Here is a 15694-nt window from a genome sequence, read left to right on the forward strand (position 1 = left end):
TAAAAGGCAAAAAAAAAAAAAAGCCATAAAACGCTAAGCTATTCATAAATGAAAAACTCTCAGAAAACTGGGAATAGGAGAGAACTTCCTTAATCTCATAAAGGGCATTTACTAAAAACCTACAGCAAATATTATACCTAGTGATAATATATTGAGTGCTTCCGCTCTAAGATTGGGAACTAAGCAATGGTATCTGTCCTCACTTCTTTTTAACTTGTACCAGTTGTCCTATTCAGTGCAATAAAACAAGACTAAAAGCCGTGCAATTGGGAAGCCAGAAGTAAATTTACCTTTAGTTGCAGATGACATCTTTGGATTTGTAGAAATCCTAAGAAATCTAAAAAAACACTACTGAAACTAATTAATATTTTGGAAGAAGATTTCAGAATTCAGTATTGTTCAATATAAAAAAATCTTGAAAAAGAAAAACAGAGTTGAGGCACTTTCTACTACCTGATTTTAAAACAATAAAGATTACAGTATTGGTGTATTGCAATATTGGTGTAATTAAGACAAGTAGATCATATGAACAGCATAGATAGTCCAGGAAAAAATGCACATGTATACAATAATTAATTTTTGAAAAAAGGAGCCAAAACAATCCAATGGTGAAAGGATGATGCTGGAACAATTGTATAAAGTAGCCATTCTCAACCACGGGCAATTTTGTCTCCCACCCCCAACATTCGGCAATGTCTCTAGACGTTGTTGACGGTCGCAATGGAGTAGGGGCACTACTGGCATCTAGTGGGTAGAGACCAGGAATGCTGTTAAGCATCCTACAGTGAATAGGACAGCCTCCTATACAAAGTATTTTCTGACCCCAAATGTCAGAGAAGTCCTGGAATAAAGGTATGAAAAGAAAAATGAGCTTCCATTCCTACCTCAAACTATGTATAAAAATAATCTGTGAAAGACTAGGTCTATGAATCTGAAAAGATTCATAGACCTAAACGTGACAGCTAAATTATAAACTATATGGAATAAAACATAGGAAACTATCTCCATGGCATTAGGACAGGCAGATTTCTTAGGCAGAACAAAAGAAGCATTAATCATTAAAAAAATAATTGATGAATTAGTTTTCGTCAAAATTTAAAAGTTCTTCCCATCCAAAGATGTTATTTGTAGTGAGGTGGATGGACCTAGAGGCTGTCATACAGAGTGAAGTAAGTCAGAAAGCAAAAAACAAACACCGTATGCTAACACATATATATGGAATCTAAAAAAAGAAAATGGTTCTGATGAACCTACCGGCAGGACAGGAATAAAGACGCAGATGTAGAGAATGGACTTGAGGACACGGCGGTGGGGGGGGGGGGGAGGGTAAGCTGGGATGAAGTGAGAGAGTAGTAATGAAATATATACACTACCAAACGTAAAATAGCTAGCTAGTGGGAAGCAGTCGCAAAGCACAGGGAGATCAGCTCAGTGCTCTGTGACCACCTAGAGCGGTGGGATAGGGAGGGTGGGAGGGAGGCGCAAAAGGGAGGGGATATGGGGGTATATGTATATGTATAGCTGATTCACTTTGTTATACAGCAACAACTAACACAACAATGTAAAGCAATTATACTCCAATAAAGATGTAAAAAAACAAAAGACAAAAAAACACCTTTTTGATCAATATTAGACAAGACTTTTAGCTTTAATACTGACATCTTGAAATTTGTCTTTATGGGGAAAAAAACCTAAAATGATTAGTGAATGTCTATCTATCTATTAAAAAAAAACCCACAATGAGATACCACTACATAACCACCAAAATAGCTAAAATTAAAAAGACTAATAGTACCATGACAAAGATGTCATAGTCCTTAACAAATGGAATGCTTGACATTACTGGTAAGAGTGTAAAATGTCACAACCACTTGGAAGGTGGCTGGTAGTTTTTTTAAATAAACGCCTACCTAGCAATTTCATTCCTAGGTATTTACTCAAGAGAAATGAGAACATTTGGCCAAAAAAAAAAAAAAATGTACAAGAATGTTTATAGAAGCTTTATTCATAACTGCTAAAAACTGAAGATCACGTAAATGTTCATCAACAGAAATTGCAGATATTGATACAATGGAATAGTACTCATCAATAAATAACAAACTTCTGGTGTACACAAAAATAGGGATACATCTCATATTGAGTGAAAGAATATAGAAAAGTACATACTGTGTAATTCCAATTATATAAAGTTGAAGAAAGTTCTATGGGGATAGAAATAAGAACAGTGGTTGCCGATGTGGGAGCAGGTAATGACTGGAGGGGGAGTGAGGAAATTTCTAGGGTCAAGGAAATGCTCTATATTTTAGTTTCTGTTATCTTTTACATTTCTCTTTGATTCTTTTTCTTGATTGTATTACCTCTATCCTTCAGTGACAAGTTATTAAAGTTGTATTTTCAACTAAAATTCTCTCTCTCTTGCCTTCACTTTTTAAAAAAATACATCTTTATTGGAGTATAATTGCCTCACAATACTGTGTTAGTTTCTGTTGTACAACAAAGTGAATCAGCCATATGTATACATATATCTCCACATCCCCTCCCTCAGGAGCCTCCCTCCCATCCTCCCTATCCCACCCCTCTAGGTTTCCCAAAGCACGGAGCTGGTCTCCCTGTGCTATGCTGCTGCTTCCCTCTAGCTATTTTACATTTTTGAAAGTTTAAATGGATAACTGTTGTTTTGGGTATACATTATGGTGAAGATACAGTGTTCCTTGCATCTGGTGAGATCATCAACCACAAGTTCCTGACTCCTGTTAAGATGTATCTAATCTAGATTGGTCAATTATTAGAGTATCTGTTCAGATTGCACCACACACAGGCTGTGTGTGCATTAAGCAGGGCCAAAGTTTTTGCAGAGTTTGTCTCAGATGCTGGGAGGAGAGGACCTCTTTCCTTCTGAGATCACATGCAAGGGTGATATGAGCCTGGAGCTGGGAAGGGGCAGCCATTTTTGCCTCCACGTGAAGGGAGCCCGTGGTGAATAAAGTTAACACAGAGGAAAGTAGAGCTGAGAGAATGAGAGAGATGTTTGATGACACCTTGCATCCGGTTTGCTCCTAGACTTTTTTTGTTATGTGAGCTATTAGTTAGTGCTTACTCCTTTTTTTTTTCTTTTTTCTTTTTGGCATGAGCTAGTTTGAAGGGCTTCTGCCATTTGCAACCAAAGGAGGCCTGACTAATATAACAGGATTGCTGTTTTAAGAAGCTTCTCAATTAGAGTTCTCAAAGGAGCCTGCAGGAGGTATTCAGTGACCTTACAAAGCAGTAGGAGTTTGATTGACTTTTTGGAAGAATGAAAAACTGAACATACTATATCTCACCTTCATATCTGTCGGGGGGGAAACGCAGATGGATCCAGCAATCTCCTATAATTGCTTACTTGGCTAAATGACTCAGGACTACAGGGATGTGCTATTTTATGAAATTAAAAGAAAGAACAACAGGAGCTACTATCTAACTTTTGAAAAGGAAGAATGCCTGCAGGTTCTTAGGGCCCAGCAGGGAAGAGGTCATAATCAGCTTATCAGTCTTGCAGTAATCAAAGGTTGCATGCTTTGTGCCTTGCTAGGGTTAACATCAGCTATCTTCTAGTTTCCACACAGGGAGATTTTCCACATTCTCTGCGAAAAGAGTTTAAGATTCCCAAATGCTCATCTCTTAATTTAGGTCTCTGCATGGGGGAAAAAAAAATAGCTATTCTATAACAATGATTCCAAAGAAATGTTGGATCTAAAGCCTCTGATTTGGGAGGTCTGAAAGACTATAAGCTATGCCAAAGGGCAAAAGTTAGAGGCAAACATCCTGCATGGAAACCCTTAAATTAGGCCATCCTATTTTTTAGTTTTAACGAGGTAACACTCTGGTTGATGCAGGTTGCACTGTGAGTCAGTGGCACACTAAGCCTGAAAGGGAGATGTCAGGAGGCTAAGGATACCCAAGAGCTCCAAGGGAGGGCAATCCACTAGGGTTTCCTAACCCACCACTTGCTGGGTGTCCTTCAAAGGTACCCCTCACCCCCAAATATGAATCCGAACATTTGGAAAATAAAGAAAAAAAAAGATACTCATGAGTTAAACCATTCTTGGCAACATTTTGTCATATTTCCTTCTGGCGTTTTTACCTTAATATATGTTCTTCACGTAATTGTAATCACAGTACACATACAGTTTAGCACGTACTTTTTTCAACATTATATTTTCCCATTTAAAAATAATATTTGTAATAAACATTTTAAAGGACTACATACTATTTTTATCTATGAAAGTAATTCTTCTATTTTAGAAGAAAATCCCTTTGAGAATTGGAAAAGCTTCTACTCCAGTGATTCTCATCCCTCAGTGTGCTTCAGATTAACATGGAGGCTTTAAAAAGCTCACTGTCTGAGCCTCGTTCTCAGAAATTCAGGAGTGGGCCCAGGCAACAACATTAAAAAAAGTAAAAACGGATTTTTCTAATGTGTTCAGGATTGAGAACCACTGAAATGCCTCCCACCCCCGTAGGTATATATCCTCAAAATTGACTGTACAGCAGTAAGATTCATGGATTCGTTGGGTTCAAAAACTCCAGGTTATCCCATAGTTTATATAACACAGTTTACATAATTATTACCTAAGTTTTCGACAGATTTTTCAATGTTTCCCCATTATAAATAATGCAGCTGTGGACATGTGGTTGTATACGACATTTGTCAGAAGTAGGATTCCCAGGTCAAAGCACATGACAATTTCATGGCTGTTTTTACATATTGCCAAATGGCCTCACTTTGGGGGTCCTCTTACCACACTCCTTCTGTCTCATATGTGTGCATATCAGTATTCAACCAGACTTAAAGGGACCCTTCTGCAGCCCTCTGGAGCTCTCTCTCTCTCCGGTCCAGCTCTCTCCTCCACAATACCCTTCCCATCAAATTCTAGCCGCTGAGTCCCCTCCAAACTTTAAACTCGGCCTCCCCAAGTCAGCAGAACCGAAGGGCTGTCTGGGTTCCCCCTTTCTGTGTAGCATGCAGCATGGAGACTGCCTCTAGGCAGAAATCTGGGGCGACAGTGCTTGTTTTCCTCCTCTTGGGATTACAGGCCTGTGCTGCTTCTTGTCCAATGTCTAAAAACCACGGTTTCATGTGTTTTTTTCGGTTTCCTGGTTGTTCAAGGTGAATGAAATAAACCCGGTCCTCCTCTTACTTAACTTTGGCTGGAAGCAGACGTGAGTCCATTTTTACTTAACGTAATTACTAATAAGTTTGGATTTATTTCTACCAAGTTATTCATGCTTTCTATTCCCCCCATCCCTTTTTTTTTCCTGTTCTTTTTCTCTACTTTCTTGATAGTGGTTTTCACAGTGTTCTCCAGAAAGCCCTAGAAGTCCACAGAGACCACTTTTGGCAGTGTGGACAGGGGTTGTGTATACATGGAAGTAAGTTGTCCTGTAATATATATGGTTTGTAAAATGAGTGCACTGCAAATAAAAAATTTTAAATAAATTTATCAAGATAATTAGTGATGAATTATCTATTTAATTACACAGCCATTCCTGCTTATCCATTTAATATTTACTGAACGAACACATGTATATCAGGGACAATGCCAGTTTGTATTTCTTCTTTCAGGGAGCTCATCTCTGAAGTACACTACAAGGACTTATTCTTACAATTGAAATTTTCAGGCATCTTCTTTAGTCTATTGTATTTGTTTTCAGTGATCATATTCTCCCTTGAATGAACTCATTTATTTAGTTCTATATCTGTCTCCTTTACTAGGCTTGATGGATGAGAGGGCAGAGATTTAGGTACTAGCATGTGGTAGGTACTGGAAAAGTATTTAACTAGTTGAATTGCACAGAATAGTGGAAGTCAAATTGTAGAAGCATTGTCAAAAAAAGAAAGCTATGGTTCCTCCCCAAATTTTCCAGGCAAAAAGTTGACCCTGTCTTTGTTTCACTGCTGTACTCCTGTGAAATACAGGGCTTTACAGATATTAATATGATTGCATCTATATCTTTTCTGTTGAATATAATTCCATATTATTTATAAGTCTGTTGTTATGTAGATGAACACTGACTTCCCTTTCTACAGATTTGACCTGTCCCTATCAGGCATGGCTCAAGCACATGCGTCAGTATCAACTGCAATGCTTGTTAATAATGAAGATTTTTTCTGATCCACTCCCCAAGAACTATGCAATCAGAATCTCTAGGGAGGGATACGTGGCATTTACATTTCTAATAAGTGTGCAGGTGATTCTATCATTGGATAAACATTGGCCTAGGCACTTGGTCCTGATTTATCAAGGAAAATAACCCATGTTTTTCACTAGGGAAGAGGTTCTCACCAACTCTTTTCTGTGCCCCAGTCCTCCCACCCCAGCCATACAGATGGGTAGAAGGCTCTCCTAGAATACTAATGACTTATCCATTTATGAGTAAGATCAGTTTAGAAACCACCCTCTACTGTACTGTTATCTTTAGAGACTACTAGCAAGTCAATCTTAATTAAGAATGTCAAATGAAAATGAGGTACAGTTATGGGTTCAGCAGCTAAGTGCTTTTCTTACAAATGAGAGTAAACTCCCAGCTGTTTTGCAGGACCCTTTAGCATAAGATATCAATACATTGGTCAGATGTCTTTGCTTGCCACCACCATAGCTCACCTGAGCACTTAGAGATGGGCTACAATGCAAACTAAAGAATACCTCTCCGATTCCCGCACAGAGGATCGGTGCCGACCAGCACTCAACAGCCTGAGAAGCTTGTCTGCTCACCCGCCAGGGCGGGCGAGGGCTGGGAGCTGAGGCTCGGGCTTTGGAGGTCAGATCCCAGGGAGAGGACTGGGGTTGGCTGCGTGAACACAGCCTAAAGGGGCTAGTGCGCCACAGCTAGCGGGGGTGGGGGGGGCGGAGTCTGGGAAAAAGTCTGGACCTGCCTAAGAGGCATGAGACCACTGTTTCGGGGTGCGCGAGAAGAGGGGATCCCTTCCCTGTCTGCCGACAGAAGATAGAGCACTGCCTAAACAAGCTGCAGAGATGGGCACGAGCAGCGGCTATCAGCTTGGACACCACAGACGGGCATGAGACGCTAAGGCTGCTGCTGCAGCCACCAAGAAGCCTGTGTAGGAGCACAGGTCACTCTCCACACCTCCCCTCCCGGGAGCCTGTGCAGCCCGCCACGGCCAGCGTCCCGTGACCCAGGGACAACTTCCCCGGGAGAACACATGGTGCACCTCAGGCGGTTGCAACGTCACACCGGCCTCTCCCGTCGCAGGCTTGCCCCACATTCCAATTATAACTACCGTACCCCACCCTTCCCCAGCATGAGTGAGCCACAGCCCACTAATCAGCCACTGCTTTAACCCCATCCTGTCTGGGAAGGAACAGAAGCCTGAGGGCGACCTACACGCAGAGGTGGGGCCAAATCCAAAGCTGAACCCCAGGAGCTGTGCAAACAAAGAAGAGAAAGGAAAATCTCTCCCAGCAGCCTCAGGAGCAGAAACAAATTCACCATTGTAGTTAAAGACTTCAACACCCTTCTCCCATTAGCTGACAGATCCTACAGGCAGAGAACAGTAAGAACATAGTTGAACTGAACAGTATCATCAGTTAACTGGATCAGATTCACATTTATAGAGGACTTCATACAATAGCAGACTACACACTCTTCTAAAACTCACAAGGAACATTCATCAAGATAAACTACATTCTGGACCATAAAACACATCTTAACAAATCTAAAAGGATAGAAATCATACAAAGTATGCTCTCAGGCCACAGTGGAATTAAAGTGGAAATCAATAACAGAAAGATAGCTGGAAAATTCCAAAGTAATTGGAGATTAAACAATACACTTATAAATAAAAAGTGGATGAAAGAAAAAGTTGCAAGGGAAATTTTAAAAATATTTCAAACCAAATATCAAAATTGTGTGAAACAGCAAAAGCAGTGCTTACAGGGAAATTTATGGCACTGAATGACTATACTAAAAAGAAGAAAGATTTAAAATGAAAATCTAAATCTCCACTTTAGGAAACTAGAGTAAGAAAAGCAGTTTAAGAGAAAGCAAGCACAAGAAAGAAATAATGAAAATTAGAAGAAATCAATGAAGTTGAAAACCAGAAATCAAAGAAACCAAATCTGCTTCTCTGAAAAGATCAACAAAATTGATAAACCTTAGTCAATCTAACCAAGAAAAAAGAGAGAAGACACAAATAAGCATATAAAAAGATACTCAACATCATATGCCATCAGGGAATTGCAAATTGAAACAATAATGTTATACTACCTCTAATTCCAAAACAGTGACAACACCAAATGCTGATAAGGATATGGAGCATTGGGCACTCTCATTCATTGCCAGAGGGAATGCAAACTGGTACAGCACTTGGGAAGACAGTTTGGCAGTTTCTTACAAAGCTAAACACAGGCTTACTGTATGGTCCAACAATTGCACCCGTAGGTATTTACCCAAAGGAGTTGAAAACTTATGTCCACACAAAACCCTGCAAATCAATATTTATAGCAACTTTATTCATAATTGCGGTTCACCCATACAACGGAATATTATTTAGTGATAAAAAGAAATGAGCTATCAAGCCACAAAAAGAAACAGAGGAACCTTAAATGAATATTACTAAGTGAAAGAAGCCATGATTCCAACTATATCACATTCTGGAAAAGGCAAAACTATAGAGATAGTAAAAAATCAGTGATTTCCAGGGATTTGGGAGAGGGAAGAAGGATGATTAGTTGAAGCACAGGGGATTTTCAAGGCAGTGAAACTATTCTGTATGATACTGTAAAGTTGGATACAGGATATTATGTATTTTTCAAAACCCATAGAACTGTACTACACAAAGCGTTAACCTGGATGTAAACTATGGACTTTAGCTAATAATAATGTATCGATATTGGTTCATTAGTTGTAACAAATGTACCACACTGAAGTAAGATGTTGATAATAGGGGAAACCATGTGGGGGAGTTGGGAGCACACAGTGATGCTCTGTACTACCTCTTCAACTTTTATGTAAATTTGAAACTGTTCTAAAAAATAAAATCTATTAATTAAAAAATATATATTTGCTCTACTTCACAATTCTGATTTGTGCTGCCCCATAGGAGCTGTGATATTAAACCCCTTCAAAACAATAAAAAAAATCACAACTTAAAGATGCAAATAAGGCTTATTCTTTTGGCGCATTTACCTCAAGGGGCAGTGTCCTTGTTCCAAAGACTGTTTTAACATCTGTAGGATAAATCCCTTGAAGTGTTGCCTTCAGCGCTCATTTACAAGTTGTATCACAGGCTTTTGTTTTCTCGCCTCACATGCCCTCAGCCCACCTCTGGTTAGAGCTGCAGCTGCAGTGGACAGCTGCATGAGAACTTAGAGGCACGTGGATAGCTTCACACTTGAAGTTTTCATGCCTTTTCCAGACCTGCAGGAGTCCATTCAGCCACTCAGGGGGACAATCCAGAAATACAGAACATTGAAGAACTCAGGCTGCTTTCAACCAATGGGAGTCAGTGGATAAATACCTCAGCTTCCTGTCCTTTGGAAAATTCTTGGAAGTATTCTGTACATGTTTAACAATCCCAGTACAGCTGAGATCCCAATGGTCCCAACAGTGACCTTGAAAAACACTCTTATACTGACCTTTTCTCTTCCCTGCTTCACTCTCACCACTCCCTCATTCGTGATTCTTGAGACCACTGCCTAAATAAACTCCTTGGACTCTGGTTCTTGTCTCCAGCTCTGCTTGCAGGAGTAATAAAACTAAAACACATATTATATGGATAATGAATCCAGGAAACAAAACAACTATGGCCACGTATTTTAAAGATGTCCTAGTGAAATAAATCTGCAAACTGGTTAGAGGAAAGCCTCCTGAGAACACTGTTAGGCTATGCTTTAACTGGTGTTTAAGAATAGAGAACTAAAAACATCTAGAATGAAATAATGACTTACAACTACCAACACTGGAAAAGTCTTCCCTTCCCTCTCACAGAACTATCAAGATCTTAATAATTGTGACCCATGGGCCGTACTTGAACCTACTCCACATCATTCATAGCCTTTTCTTTCCCCAAGGCTTCACTGAAGAGATCTGCAGGATATTTTTCATACCTTGAGATTTGACCAGGCATTAAAGACAGATCATGGTATCTACGGAATTAAAGAGTGAAGTGTGAGATGGATATGGCAAGAACAGCTTCGATCTGGGTAGTAGCACCCAAAACAATGTTGTGGGGCATCTTCACAGGCATGGCCACAAGAAATCTAGAGAGAAGTGAAATATGAGCAAGAAATTTTGCAGGCAGCCAAACTGCATCTAGCAGGTGTGAGAACGGACAACAGAATCTCTACCTGTGGTGGTTTAAAAATAATGTCCAGAAATTCTTCAACACTCCTCCCTCCAAAAGGGGAGACTAATTCTCTTCCATTTGAGTATGGACTGGACTTAGTGACTCACTTTTAACTAATAGGATATGATGGCTATGTCATTGTGTGACATCTGAGACCAGGTCATAAATAAATTGGTGGCCTACTCTTTGCTCTCTCTCTCTTTCTTGAATCTAAACACAAGATTCTTGCTCTGCGGGAAGCCAGCTACCATGTCATGAAGGCACTCAAGCAGCACTAGAGAGAGGCCCATGTGACAATGAACTGAGTCTCTCTGCTAATAACCATGTGAATGAGCCATTTTGCAAGTAGACTCCAGCCCCAATTAAACCTTTGGATGACAGCAGCTCTGATCAACATCTTGACTTTCAACTTCATAAGCAACTCTGAGCTAAACCACCACCTAACCTGTAAGTGATTCTGATTTTGTTGCCTTAAAAGATAAAGTTCAAACTTCTAGAAAGGCACACAAGAGCCTTCATGATCTGATCTTTATTCCCTCACCTCCTGGTTTTCTTCCTCATGCAGCCCCTTTTAGTCATACTAATCTGCCTTCTGTTCTATTACCATACTATTTTCCCTCATGCCTAGCATATGCTCTGTTCTCTGTCTGTAGGTCTCTACTCGTCTTGCTTCAACTGTCTCCATCAGGAAAATTCTTGCTTATTATTTATGCCTGAGCTCAAGCGCTGTCCTCTCTGTGAACATTTTTTCTGACTTCTTCAGGAAGTTTCAAGGGATCTTTCCTCATGTTTTCAGGGATCCTTGTGCATAACTCTCTTACTATACTCAGTGTGATGTAAATATTCGTGCCCTTACCTTTCCACTCATTAGTACAGGGACTGATGTGTATTTTCTTTTTCTTTTTTTTTAAACAATCCAAGCATCTTTTATTGTATAAAGTAAATGAAGGTGTTCCATTGTTGAATTCAGTAATTGAATGAACTACTATAGTGTTAATGAACTCTTGCAATTCAAAAGCAAATATAAGAAAGTTGGAAATCTAACTGAATTCTTATTCAGCAAACATGTATGAACACTGTCTATGTGCCATGCATAATGCTTTGTATTACTCTCTACACTAGCTTATTAAATCTTCATAATAATCTGTGGAAAGGTATAGGTTTTATTATCCCCCCTTACCTTATAGTTTAGGTAGACCCAGGACTTAAACCCAGATCTCCTGTTTCTGATCTGAGAATTCTCCCTCCATAGTCCCACAGCCTTACTTCAGTAACAATAACAACCATATCAGAGAAAATTCTTTAGGGACATTTAAGGATGAATTGGGGCCATGTCCTATTGCACTCCAGAAGAATATTTTTCAGTGTTTGTTTTATCAACATTTCAATAAATACTTCATGCAAAGCAGTAGTTAATAAACACTCATGTCCTGACCAAACAGTTTTCTCCTTCTGTTGTGGCCTCTTGAGCTATAAAGGCAAGAGGCATGAAAGAAAACCAGCAAAGCATTTTATGACAACCATACTGGTGAGCCAGTAACTCAAAGAAAGGTAATTATTAGAATCATCAGAAAGTGTTCTCGGTCCTAATGAAAGGTTTTCCTTGGGGAAGCTCTTGGTGGTAGTTATTCACAGAAATTATTTCTCAGAAGCCCACGGCAGATTGACTAGACCAATTTTCAATTACATTGCAGTACTTTCCAAGTGGTAGAAGAGTGAAAGACATTTTTTAAAGAGAGCAGTTTCCTATCTGATAAATAACTACCCGCCCTGGCATGAAATTTAATAGTAGTTGTGGCATTGTACATCAAAAAGTAAACTGCAGTGTACGAAGTTAACAGATTTTCAGTGTGGATGCTGCCAACTTATTCTTTCCTAGAAGCACCAAGCAGTGGCAAATCATGAAAAACACTACCTCAGCTCTTGATTCCATATTAGATTGTAGACACATCTAAAATAAGGTTAGTCACCTGTTGACCTAAAACAAATAGAAGACCAATTATTTCTCCAGCAAAAACTGAAATTCAGGGTCTGCAACCACTGCGAGCCACATGCAAGTCCCTGCACAGCAAGGCGAGGAGAACTCTTTTAAAAAAAAGAGGGGAAAAGAAAGTTGGGAGGGCTGTAGTAAACAATTCCTCCACTGGAGGAATTGAGAGTTCAAAGTATAGTGGCTTTTCATTGGCTGAGTTGTGACAATCTCTCATTGCCTGAGCTTTAGCCAGGCAAGAAGTGGAAGTCTTTCTTCTTCCTGTTTGGCTCTGCTATTGTGTAGGGCATGAGAGCTCCCCCTTCTGACCCCTTAACTCTATTTTAATTGAAGTTTCTGTTTATTAATTTTCACACACCTTAGCAAGAATTATGAGTGAGGTCTCTGTTTTGGTTTTCTACACATTTATGTGTATAAGCATTTTACTGGTAGACATTAATGTGCAATTTAATAACAGAATCATAGCCAAGGCCTCTGTGAGTTTAACTGATAGCCCTACTATGTGTTTTCATAGCTTATTTTGTGTGTATACCTTGAATGGAATCTAATATATCATCATAATGCATTGATATGTTTATTTTAAAAATCACTGATATGATTTTCTTGAGGGCAGAGATTATGCTTTAATATTTTGTTTTCTTAGTGTTTGAATGAACAAATGAAATAATAGAATATGCATCATCACATTTTTAATCATGTATGGTAAACATTTGTTTTTGCCTGCCTGGCATCCCTTCTCTCTTCTTCTGGTAATGTCACTTTCATTATCCTACAAGAAACCACCTCTACTCTCAATTCACATAGTTTTGGGCATGGGGTGCAGTGAGGTGGAAAGATGACTTTAACTCCAATTCTAAGAGTTGGCAAAACTGTATATTTCTTTCTTTTGGCCCAGTGATTCATGGATAGGCCCATAAATAAAGTTGGTTCAATTACAGTGAATCTTGGAAGTTTCACTGGACACACTGGAAAAGTGGCACCTATTCCAAAGGTCAGGCACCTATTCCAGCTCTGTCAGGAACTTCTCATTTATATGAGCCAATAAGTTCCCAATTATTTGACCAGTTTGAGTTGAGTTTGTGTCTTTGACTCCTTTTGTTGTATTTCCTCCAAGGGTTTGTAAATCCCTCAGATTAGATTCCAGTAGAGTCCTATGATGCTGGAATGGTCAGTGGGGACTAATTAGGTTTAGTCATATTTTCTCCAGAAGTTTGGTGTTTGTCAAATGCATTGAAAAACAAACAAGTTAATAAGTAGGTAGATAGACAGACAGATAGACAGTTAGATAATCTGTAAAAAGTCCTGAAGCATGGACTCTAAAAATTGATCATTTAACCATATGCTCCTGCATCTATCATTCCACGTGGAGCTCTTAGAGGCCAGGTCATCTTCTTATGCTCACTGTGGCACTGAAATACTAAGTCAGTCTCTTGAACTATCTCAGGGGATTACATTGCATGTGGCCCAGGATTTTCTAAGTCAACAAGCCCAGGTACATACTCTACTGAATGGAAAATGGAAGGCTGACACTTCCCAGGGTTTATCTCAAATGCACCTTAGACTACAGCTTTGACAAATGAGTCATTTTGATGCTGAATTTCCTCATCTATAAAGGGGTAGGATTTATTGGTTACATGTATAGCAAGGGGCAGAAGGTTCAATAAGGCAGTTTTTTTTTTGGTGTTAAAACTCCAGTGGTGATTTCATTTCTATTATTTTATTAAAGAGTGTGAATAAAGAACAAAATACTGAAGACCTAGGTGAAAAGTCTCAAGGCTTTGCCTCAAAATTAATATCCTAGGTATTCTAGGATACATTACAACTAGCAGTATTATGTTTCACTATTTAAAGGGAGTGACTGAGGAGATATAATAAAGTACTGAGAGAAGGGAATACAAGTTGGTTTTAAATGTGACAAAGGATTTGGGGTCAGTGAAGTCAGTCAATCCTGGAGAAGTAATCAATAGAAGAGGCATAAGAAAAAACTGGACGATATCCTCATTGGTCAGTATTAGATTTAGAAAACACATAATTTTAGGATTTAGAGCCACAAAGACAGTTGGCTTCATTGAAATGTACTCAAAACAGGATTTGAATCTTACTCTTCTTCTAGCAACAGCGTAGCTATGGAAATTGGGAGAAACATAAAACCTTGGTTTCTGTAAAGTGAAAATAAAAATAAATTTTTCATCATGTAGTTGCTTAGTTGTTAAAATAAATGATATGATGATCATCATAGTTAACAGTAACTTTATCTAGTACATAATATGCGCCAAGCACTGTGCTAAGTGCCAGCATATTATCTCATTTAGTTCTCAAGACAACCTGATGAAATAGGGCTACTGTTATTCACATTTTACAAATAGGGAAAATGGGGCAGGGTGGGGACAGGTTACACAGAGAGGTTATGCACCTTGCCTAAATCCCTCAGCTAGTAAGTGACAAAACAGGCTTTTCACCAAGGCAATCTACACCAGGATTTTTTAAAGTGTCTCTGTATTGCTTTTCTCCTAGAGCAGACAGTAACAACTTAATAAATCAGAGTTGAAACTGAATCACACAAATGCTCAAACTAGGGAAGATGATTGAAGATTACCCAAATGGGAACAAAATGTAGTAGACAGGTGACTTGTCCCTGGTTCCATTTTAATAAATGTAGTGCTGATTCAAGATGTGGCACCATGCTCTAGATCCAATGCCAGATCCATTTTTCTTCCTTTATCTGGCTTTTTTGCTTGATTCTTTGAAATGGTAACTCTTTCAACTCCTGCTTCTTCAGTTTGAAGCAGAATGGGGAATGAATTTACACAGCAACATTTCTTTAAAATTCTTCAAGTTTCTTAAACTTGCTTACAAAAGGCACCATCTTGAATCACCAGTTTACTGGGATTTTCTCTGCATCTAGCAAAAGTGCCTGCACATTGGATACTGACTCCATGTTTGCATGAACTGTGACTGATGCAATGCCTTTCCTGTTGCATGGACATACAAAAGATGGGTTAGATCTGTAGTTTCAAAACCTCTTGAGGTCCTGAAGCCTTTAAAGAGAAGATTGACAAGGGAAGAAGTAGACTTACCAGATAGTAAACACATTATAAAGTAACAATACTTCAAATAACATCATTAGGCATACAAATAGACAGATTGATTGAACAGAAAACAAAGTCCAGAAATAGACAAATAAATAATTTGGTAGATCATAAACATGTTCAAATCCATAGGGTAAAGATGAATTATACAATGAATAGTTTCAGGGGAAATGGGTAGCCATATAAGACAACAAAATTGGAACCATACCGTAAGTCTCATGAGGTCAATAGATCAAATATTTAAGTATAAAGGTTTAAGTGTTTAAAAAT

Source organism: Balaenoptera musculus, chromosome 4 (assembly GCF_009873245.2).
Source record: "Balaenoptera musculus isolate JJ_BM4_2016_0621 chromosome 4, mBalMus1.pri.v3, whole genome shotgun sequence".
In the NCBI taxonomy this organism is placed as follows: domain Eukaryota; kingdom Metazoa; phylum Chordata; class Mammalia; order Artiodactyla; family Balaenopteridae; genus Balaenoptera; species Balaenoptera musculus.